General features: G+C 35.6%; 1 pseudogene; it reads right to left on the reverse strand.

Moving 5' to 3' along the window:
- Positions 1 to 234: 234 nt before the first annotated feature.
- LOC139841486 (uncharacterized) lies at positions 235 to 1,680 on the reverse strand (annotated as a pseudogene).
- Positions 1,681 to 10,912: the final 9,232 nt, after the last annotated feature.

Below are 10,912 nucleotides of genomic sequence, written 5' to 3' on the forward strand. Positions count from 1 at the left end.
CCACTGACAACTAACAAAATATTGAAAATACCTTATTATATTAATCCATGCTTGTCTTCCTTCTGTAGCACATATTCTTAAATACATTTGTCACAAAAGATAAGTTGCCCAATATCAAAGAATCTTGCTGGTCAAACATTGGTCAAAGTTTTTGCATGCCCAGGGCGAAATGATTATAAAATGCCCTCAACAGTTACGTAAACATATATCTTTATAAGGTTTAAACTATGGGTATTAATAATTTTTTTTCGAAATGATGCCCCTAACCGTGTGATGCCCCGGGCCGTCGCCCGCTTTGCCCATAGCCTTAGCCGGCCCTGTCAAAGATAAAGAAAACGAAAAGATAAAGAAAACGAAAACTGAGAGTATTTTAGTTGAAGTCGGATATACTTACCGAGAGCCCGTAAAGTAATTCTAATTTGTATTTATTGGAGTGAAAAATCGTTTCAGGATGTTGTAGAAGCTCATATATACTGCCTTTGACAAAACTTCATACCTATACACAATATGACTGTAAACAAATCATAGTTTAACATGTAGATGATGATAACCCTGCATTCATAGTTAAACTATACTATCATTTTCCAGCATCTTCACTCAATGATACAACCTAGCAGCTCTAAATCAATAAGAAAATATTATAGACAACTCATTCACGTGTAACAGGAAAGCTAGCAAGTACATGAATTTACTCATAAATAAATATGAATCTTCTACATTCAAGTAGTAAACAACATGATTGGAAAAATAATGGATATTCACCTTGCTTAGCCTGATTTTTCGAGCTTACATTCTCCAAATCTTTCGAGCTTACATTCTCCAACTCTCTAACCTGCAGTTGTGCAGGTGGCAACTCATGTATTTCACCAAAACTATACTTCTTCTTAACCTTACATTAAAGATGTCATCTCTTGCACAAACTCAGCATAACCCTAATAAAAAACATTACTCACTAATTAAGAAATTACTATTATTACTTACTAAAATGAGAAATTAAATTAAATTTAATTACCTCGTCTAGTTCATCTCGAGAATCATACATTCCAACAGGGGCGAACCTACCCTTATGGGTATGGGTCCTATGACCCCACATGATTAAATTTTTTTTTAATAATCTATACTTCAAACTGTGTAGGACACCACTAAATTTATGTATATATATTCAGGATTTATAGATTTTTGAAGGTAAACGACCACTAAAATACCCTTCAAACATAATTTGTAATAGAAAAAAAATTTCGGAACCCCCATTGAGTTTTAATCCTAGATTCGCCACTCCATTCCAACATCATACATTGACCTCTTTTTCACATCAGATAACACTGTTTTATTCATTCCCCAAATTTAGGACCAAAAAGTAAACAAATTTTAGTTCAAATATAATCTAATTGATTTATAATTATTACCTGAATACGCTTCTTGAATTATTTGAAATTTCTGTTTAGCTTTCTCTAATAACGACAGATTCTTAGTCCATTTATCAGGATGCCATTGCTGCACCACAAATCAAATAAGCAGATTCGCAATTAGTAGATTACATACGTATTTACAAAATTAATCTAGATCAGTAAATCAATCGTTCAATACCATAGCAAGTTTACGGTAAGCACGTCGGATTTGATCATCAGAAGAATCAATTGAAACGCCGAGGATATTATAGTACGACGAATTCAACTCCATCTTTATTGAATTTCGTCAATTTTAAGTCACAGCTTCGAACTCAATTATCAATTTCGCCGTACAATATACCCAAGTTAACGGTGACCGGGTGTGATTGTTTATAATGAAACTAAAAAATAAAATAAAAAACCCTAATTAGCTAAAAAGAATGGAAGGGAAAGATCAGCGACAAACCAACCGATAAGTGTGTCCACACTAATACAAATTTTCTGGTTCTCTAAGACCAACGCTCAGATACCAACTGAAATGTTCCGTTCTTATTGATTAAAAACGTTCCATATTAATTGATTTCGTTGCGAGGTTTTAACCTCTATATGAGACGTTTTTCAAAGACTGCATTCATTTTAAAACAAATCACAACCTTTATTTCATCAATAAAGGTTTAAAAAGCTTTACGTAGATTATCAAATAATGATAATCTAAAATATCCTGTTTACACACGACTATTACATAATGGTTTACAATACAAATATGTTACAACGAAATAAGTTTCTTGAATGCAGTTTTTACACAATATCATACAAGCATGGACTCCAAATCTTATTCTTATTTAAGTATGCGACAGCGGAAGCTCTTAATAATCACCAGAGAATAAACATGCTTAAAATGTCAACAAAAATGTTGGTGAGTTATAGGTTTAACCTATATATATCAAATCGTAACAATAGACCACAAGATTTCATATTTCAATATACATCCCATACATAGAGATAAAAATCATTCATATGGTGAACACCTGGTAACCGACATTAACAAGATGCATATATAAGAATATCCCCATCATTCCGGGACACCCTTCGGATATGATATAAATTTCGAAGTACTAAAGCATCCGGTACTTTGGATGGGGTTTGTTAGGCCCAATAGATCTATCTTTAGGATTCGCGTCAATTAGGGTGTCTGTTCCCTAATTCTTAGATTACCAGACTTAATAAAAAGGGGCATATTCGATTTTGATAATTCAACCATAGAATGTAGTTTCACGTACTTGTGTCTATTTTGTAAATCATTTATAAAACCTGCATGTATTCTCATCCCAAAAATATTAGATTTTAAAAGTGGGACTATAACTCACTTTCACAGATTTTTTACTTCGTCGGGAAGTAAGACTTGGCCACTGCTCGATTCACGAACCTATAACAAATATGTACATATATATCAAAGTATGTTCAAAATATATTTACAACACTTTTAATACATTTTGATGTTTTAAGTTTATTAAGTCAGCTGTCCTCGTTAGTAATCTACAACTAGTTGTCCACAGTTAGATGTACAGAAATAAATCGATATATATTATCTTGAATCAATCCACGACCCAGTGTATACATATCTCAGTATTGATCACAACTCAAACTATATATATTTTGGAATCAACCTCAACCCTGTATAGCTAACTCCAACATTCACATATAGAGTGTCTATGGTTGTTCCGAAATATATATAGATGTGTCGACATGATAGGTCGAAACATTGTATACGTGTCTATGGTATCTCAAGATTACATAATATACAATACAAGTTGATTAAGTTATGGTTGGAATAGATTTGTTACCAATTTTCACGTAGCTAAAATGAGTAGTTTTTACAAATTTTGTTTTGCTCGCCATTTCTTCGTTTCTAATCCGTTTTGAGTGATTTAAGCGGCCACGGTTTTGTATTGAACTTGACTTTATGAAACTAAACAGAAAAGGTATAGGTTTATAGTCGGAAATACAAGTTACAAGTCGTTTTTGAAAGAGGTAGTCATTTCCGTCGAAAGAACGACATCTTGATGACTGTTTTGAAAAACATACTTTCACTTTGAGTTTAACCATGATTTTTGGATATGGTTTCATGTTCATAAGAAAAATCATTTTTCCAGAAATATAGCTTTTAAATCAAAGTTTTTCATAGGTTTTAATTATCCAAACCAAAACAGCCCCCGGTTGTAACTACGACGGCGTAAATTCGGTTTTATGTTTTCGGGTTTTAAATCATTAAGTTAGCATATCATATAGATATATATCATGTGTATAGTTGATTTTAAAAGTGTAGTTAGAAGGATTAACTTTATTTGCGAACAAGTTTAGAATTAACTAAACTATGTTCTAGTGATTACTAGTTTACCACTTCGAATATGATAGCTTTTTATGTATGAATCGAATGATGTTATGAACATCATTACTACCTTAAGTTCCTTGGATAAACCTACTAAAAAAGAGAAAAATGGATCTAGCTTCAACGGATCCTTGGATGGCTCGAAGTTCTTGAAGCAGAATCATGACACGAAAACAAGTTCAAGTAAGATCATCACTTGAAATAAGATTGTTATAGTTATAGAAATTGAACCAAAGTTTGAATATGATTATTACCTTGTATTAGAATGATAACCTACTGTAAGAAATAAAGATTTCTTGAGGTTGGATGATCACTCTACAAGATTGGAAGTAAGCTAGCAAACTTGGAAGTATTCTTGATTTTATGAAACTAGAACTTGTAGAATTTATGAAGAACACTTAGAACTTGAAGATAGAACTTGAGAGAGATCAATTAGATGAAGAAAATTGAAGAATGAAAGTGTTTGTAGGTGTTTTTGGTCGTTGGTGTATGGATTAGATATAAAGGATATGTAATTTTGTTTTCATGTAAATAAGTCATGAATGATTACTCATATTTTTGTAATTTTATGAGATATTTCATGCTAGTTGCCAAATGATGGTTCCCACATGTGTTAGGTGACTCACATGGGCTGCTAAGAGCTGATCATTGGAGTGTATATACCAATAGTACATACATCTAAAAGCTGTGTACTGTACGAGTACGAATACGGGTGCATACGAGTAGAATTGTTGATGAAACTGAACGAGGATGTAACTGTAAGCATTTTTGTTAAGTAGAAGTATTTTGATAAGTGTCTTGAAGTCTTTCAAAAGTGTATGAATACATATTAAAACACTACATGTATATACATTTTAACTGAGTCGTTAAGTCATCGTTAGTCGTTACATGTAAGTGTTGTTTTGAAACCTTTAGGTTAACGATCTTGTTAAATGTTGTTAACCCAATGTTTATAATATCAAATGAGATTTTAAATTATTATATTATCATGATATTATGATGTACGAATATATCTTAATATGATATATATACATTAAATGTCGTTACAACGATAATCGTTTCATATATGTCTCGTTTCAAAATCATTAAGTTAGTAGTCTTGTTTTTACATATGTAGTTCATTGTTAATATACTTAATGATATGTTTACTTATCATAATATCATGTTAACTATATATATAACCATATATATGTCATCATATAGTTTTTACAAATTTTAACGTTCGTGAATCACCGGTCAACTTGGGTGGTCAATTGTCTATATGAAACCTATTTCAATTAATCAAGTCTTAACAAGTTTGATTGCTTAACATGTTGGAAACACTTAATCATGTAAATAAAAATTTCATTTAATATATATATAAACATGGAAAAGTTCGGGTCACTACAGTACCTACCAGTTAAATAAATTTCGTCCCGAAATTTTAAGCAGTTGGAGGTGTTGACGTATCTTCTGGAAATAAATGTGGGTATTTCTTCTTCATCTGATCTTCTCGTTCCCAGGTGAACTCGGGTCCTCTACGAGCATTCTATCGAACCTTAACAATTAGTATCTTGTTTTGCTTAAGTCTTTTAACCTCACGATCCATTATTTCGATGGGTTCTTCGATGAATTGAAGTTTTTCGTTGATTTGGATTTCATCTAACGGAATAGTGAGATCTTCTTTGGCAAAACATTTTTTCAAATTCGAGACGTGAAAAGTGTTATGTACAGCCGCGAGTTGTTGAGGTAACTCAAGTCGGTAAGCTACTGGTCCGACACGATCAATAATCTTGAATGGTTCAATATACCTTGGATTTAATTTCCCTCGTTTACCAAATCGAACAACGCCTTTCCAAGGTGTAACTTTAAGCATGCCCATCTCTCCAATTTCAAATTCTATATCTTTTCTTTTAATGTCAGCGTAGCTCTTTTGTCGACTTTGGGCGGTTTTCAACCGTTGTTGAATTTGGATGATCTTCTCGGTAGTTTCTTGTATTATCTCCGGACCCGTAATCTGTCTATCCCCCACTTCACTCCAAAAAATCGGAGACCTGCACTTTCTACCATAAAGTGCTTCAAACGGCGCCATCTCAATGCTTGAATGGTAGCTGTTGTTGTAGGAAAATTCTGCTAATGGTAGATGTTGATCCCAACTGTTTCCGAAATTAATAACACATGCTCGTAGCATGTCTTCAAGCGTTTGTATCGTCCTTTCGCTCTACCCATCAGTTTGTGGATGATAGGCAGTACTCATGTCTAGACGAGTTCCTAATGCTTGCTGTAATGTCTGCCAGAATCTTGAAATAAATCTGCCATCCCTATCAGAGATAATAGAGATTGGTATTCCATGTCTGGAGACGACTTCCTTCAAATACAGTCGTGCTAACTTCTCCATCTTGTCATCTTATCTTATTGGCAGGAAGTGTGCTGATTTGGTGAGACGATCAACTATTACCCAAATAGTATCAAAACCACTTGCAATCCTTGGCAATTTAGTGATGAAATCCATGGTAATGTTTTCCCATTTCCATTCCGGGATTTCGGGTTGTTGAAGTAGACCTGATGGTTTCTGATGCTCCGCTTTGACCTTAGAACACGTCAAACATTCCCCTACGTATTTAGCAACATCGGCTTTCATACCCGGCCACCAAAAATATTTCTTGAGATCCTTGTACATCTTCCCCGTTCCAGGATGTATTGAGTATATCTTGTTTTATGAGCTTCTCTAAGTACCATTTCTCTCATATCTCCAAATTTTGGTACCCAAATCCTTTCAGCCCTATACCGGGTTCCGTCTTCCCGAATATTAAGATGCTTCTCCGATCCTTTGGGTATTTCATTCTTTAAATTTCCCTCTTTTAAAACTCCTTGTTGCGCCTCCTTTATTTGAGTAGTAAGGTTATTGTGAATAATTATATTCATAGATTTTACTCGAATGGGTTCTCTGTCCTTTCTACTCAAGGCGTCGGCTACCACATTTGCCTTCCCCGGGTGGTAACGAATCTCAAAGTCGTAATCATTCAACAATTCAATCCACCTACGCTGCCTCATATTCAGTTGTTTCTGATTAAATATGTGTTGAAGACTTTTGTGGTCGGTATATATAATACTTCTGACCCCATATAAGTAGTGCCTCCAAGTCTTTAATGAAAAAACAACCGCGCCTAATTCCAAATCATGCGTCGTATAATTTTGTTCGTGAATCTTCAATTGTCTAGATGCATAAGCAATCACCTTCGTTCGTTGCATTAATACACAACCGAGACCTTGCTTTGATGCGTCACAATAAATCACAAAATCATCATTCCCTTCAGGCAATGACAATATAGGTGCCGTAGTTAGCTTTTTCTTCAATAACTGAAACGCTTTCTCTTGTTCATCCTTCCATTCAAATTTTTTCCCTTTATGCGTTAATGCAGTCAAGGGTTTTGCTATTCTGGAAAAGTCTTGGATGAACCTTCTGTAGTAACCAGCTAGTCCTAAAAAATGGCGTATGTGTTTCGGAGTTTTTGGGGTTTCCCACTTTTCAACAGTTTCTATCTTTGCCGGATCCACCTTAATACCTTCTTTGTTCACTATGTGACCGAGGAATTGAACTTCTTTCAACCAAAATGCACACTTTGAAAACTTAGCGTACAATTCTTCCTTCCTCAATACTTCTAACACCTTTCTCAAATGTTCACCGTGTTCTTGGTCATTCTTTGAGTAAATAAGTATGTCATCAATGAAAATAATGACAAACTTGTCAAGGTATGGTCCACACACTCGGTTCATAAGGTCCATGAACACAGCTGGTGCATTAATTAACCAAACGGCATGACCATAAACTCGTAATGACCGTAACGTGTTCTGAAAGCAGTCTTTGGAATATCATCTTCTTTCACCCGCATTTGATGATACCCGGAACGTAAGTCAATCTTTGAATAAACAGACGAGCCTTGTAGTTGATCAAATAAGTCGTCGATTCTCGGTAGTGGGTAGCGGTTCTTGATGGTAAGTTTGTTCAACTCTCGGTAGTCGATACACAACCTGAATGTACCATCTTTCTTCTTGACAAACAAAACAGGAGCTCCCCACGGTGATGTGCTTGGTCGAATGAAACCACGCTCTAAAAGTTCTTGTAATTGGCTTTGCAGTTCTTTCATCTCGCTGGGTGCGAGTCTGTAAGGAGCACGAGCTATTGGTGCAGCTCCTGGTACAAGATCTATTTGAAATTCAACGGATCGATGTGGGGGTAATCCCGGTAATTCTTTCAGAAATACATCGGGAAATTCTTTTGCGACGGGAACATCATTAATGCTCTTTTCTTCAGTTTGTACTTTCTCGACGTGTGCTAGAACAGCATAGCAACCTTTTCTTATTAGTTTTTGTGCCTTCAAATTACTAATAAGATGTAGCTTCGTGTTGCCCTTTTCTCCGTACACCATTAAGGGTTTTCTTTTTTCTCGTATAATGCGAATTGCATTTTTGTAACAAACGATCTCTGCTTTCACTTCTTTCAACCAGTCCATACCGATTATCACATCAAAGCTCCATAACTCTACTGGTATCAAGTCAATCTTAAATGTTTCGCTAACCAGTTTAATTTCTCGATTCCGACATATATTATCTTCTGAAATTAATTTACCATTTGCGAATTCGAGTAAAAATTTACTATCCAAAGGCGTCAATGGAGAACTTAATTTAGCACAAAAATCTCTACTCATATAGCTTCTATCCGCACCCGAATCAAATAAAACGTAAGCAGATTTATTGTCAATAAGAAACGTACCCGTAACAAGCTCCGGGTCTTCCTGTGCCTCTGCCGCATTAATATTGAAAACTCTTCCGTGGCCTTGTCCATTCGTGTTCTCCTGGTTCGGGCAATTTCTAATAATGTGGCCCGGTTTTCCACATTTATAACAAACTACATTGGCATAACTTGCTCCGACACTACTTGCTCTGCCATTACTCGTTCCGACACCATTTGTTCCTTTCGTTCTGTTAACCCCTGGTCCGTAGACCTCACACTTCGCCGCGCTATGACCATTTCTTTTATACTTGTTGCAAAATTTGGTGCAGAACCCCGAGTGATACTTTTCACACCTTTGGCATAGCTGCTTCTGATTGTTGTTGTTGTTGTTGTTGCAGTTATTATTGTTGTTGGGATGATTGTTGTAGTTGATGTTGTTGTTGTTGTTGTTGTTGGGTCGTTTGTTGTAGTTGCGATTGATGTTGTGATTGTTGGGATAGTTGTTGCGATTATTGTTGTAATTGCTGTTGTTTTGTATTGGTGATTCTTATCACCATTTTCCTCCCACTTTCTTTTGACTTGCTTCACATTGGCCTCTTCAGCAGTCTGTTTTTTAATTCTTTCTTCAATCTGGTTCACTAGTTTGTGAGCCATTCTACATGCCTGTTGTATGGAGGTGGGCTCGTGTGAACTTATATCTTCTTGGATTCTTTCCGGTAATCCTTTCACAAACGCGTCGATCTTCTCTTCCTCATCTTCGAACGCTCCCGGACACAATAGGCACAATTCTGTGAATCGTCTTTCGTAAGTGGTAATATCAAATCCTTGGGTTCGTAACCCTTTAAGTTCTGTCTTGAGCTTATTGACCTCGGTTCTGGGACGGTACTTCTCGTTCATCAAGTGCTTGAATGCTGACCACGGTAGTGCGTAAGCATCATCTTGTCCCACTTGCTCTAGATAGGTATTCCACCATGTTAACGTAGAACCTATGAAGGTATGCGTAGCGTACTTCACTTTGTCCTCTTCAGTACACTTACTTATGGCAAACACCGATTCGACCTTCTCTGTCCACCGTTTCAATCCGATCGGTCCTTCGGTTCCATCAAATTCCAAAGGTTTGCAGGCAGTGAATTCTTTGTAGGTGCATCCTACACGATTTCCTGTACTGTTAGATCCAAGGTTATTGTTGGTATGTAGCGCAGCCTGTACTGCGGCTATGTTTGAAGCAAGAAAGGCACGAAATTCCTCTTCGCTCATATTCAAGGTGTGTCGAGTAGTAGGTGCCATTTCCTTCAAAATAGTCAAATGGAACAAGTTAATCATACAGAATATTAAGAGTAGTCAATAGTATCTCGTAGCATAATATGAACTCATTTATAAAAGCTTTTTCTTCATATTAGCATTTTATAAGTTTAAATTCGGGTAGTACCTACCCGTTAAGTTCATACTTAGTAGCTAATATACAATTCAACTACTACAATTCTATATGAAAAACTGATTATAATAATATTTCGCGTTCAAAATTTTACACAATATTTTACAAACTTACAATACCGCTTATTTTACATATAGCATGAAATATAGCACACAATAAATTTGTTACAAGATGGTTGTGAAGATAATTCTAGCTAGTACACAAGTCGTTCAGCAAAGGCAATAAAGACACGTAATTCATACGTCCAGAAACAAGTCATGCATTCTGGTTTTACTAGGACTACTTCCCATCCTTGGTCTTGTGGAACATAACCGTTATGGCTGTTGATAAGACAACGTGTTGTAATGTCGTCAAAGGGACAAGGGTTACATAATGTCCAACAGTCCTGTAACAATCTGAAAACCTCATTTCTTACCCCAATTACCAACTCCGTCACTTGTGGGAACGTTTTGTTTAATAGTTGTAGCCCGATGTTCTTGTTCTCACTTTGGTGAGAAGCGAACATTACTAACCCGTAAGCATAACATGCTTCTTTATGTTGCATGTTAGCCGCTTTTTCTAAATCACGAAGTCCTATATTCGGATATATTGAGTCAAAATAATTTCTTAACCCGTTGCGTAAAATAGCATTTGGGTTCCCCGCAATATATGCATCAAAGCAAACAAATCGTAACTTATGGATTTCCCAATGTGATATCCCCCATCTTTCGAACGAAAGTCTTTTATAAACCAAGGCATTCTTGGAACGTTCTTCGAATGTTTTACAAACTGATCTCGCCTTAAATAGTTGTGCCGAGGAATTCTGACCGACTCTAGACAAGATTTCATCAATCATGTCTCTGGGTAGGTCTCTTAAAATATTGGGTTGTCTATCCATTTTGTGTTTTTATACTGTAAAATAGACAAGAGTTAGATTCATAAAAAAATACTTATTAATTCAAGCAATTTTTACAAGAGTACAAGATTCAAAACGCAAAGTACAAAAT

Source organism: Rutidosis leptorrhynchoides, chromosome 4 (genome assembly GCF_046630445.1).
Source record: "Rutidosis leptorrhynchoides isolate AG116_Rl617_1_P2 chromosome 4, CSIRO_AGI_Rlap_v1, whole genome shotgun sequence".
NCBI classification, from domain to species: Eukaryota; Viridiplantae; Streptophyta; class Magnoliopsida; order Asterales; family Asteraceae; genus Rutidosis; species Rutidosis leptorrhynchoides.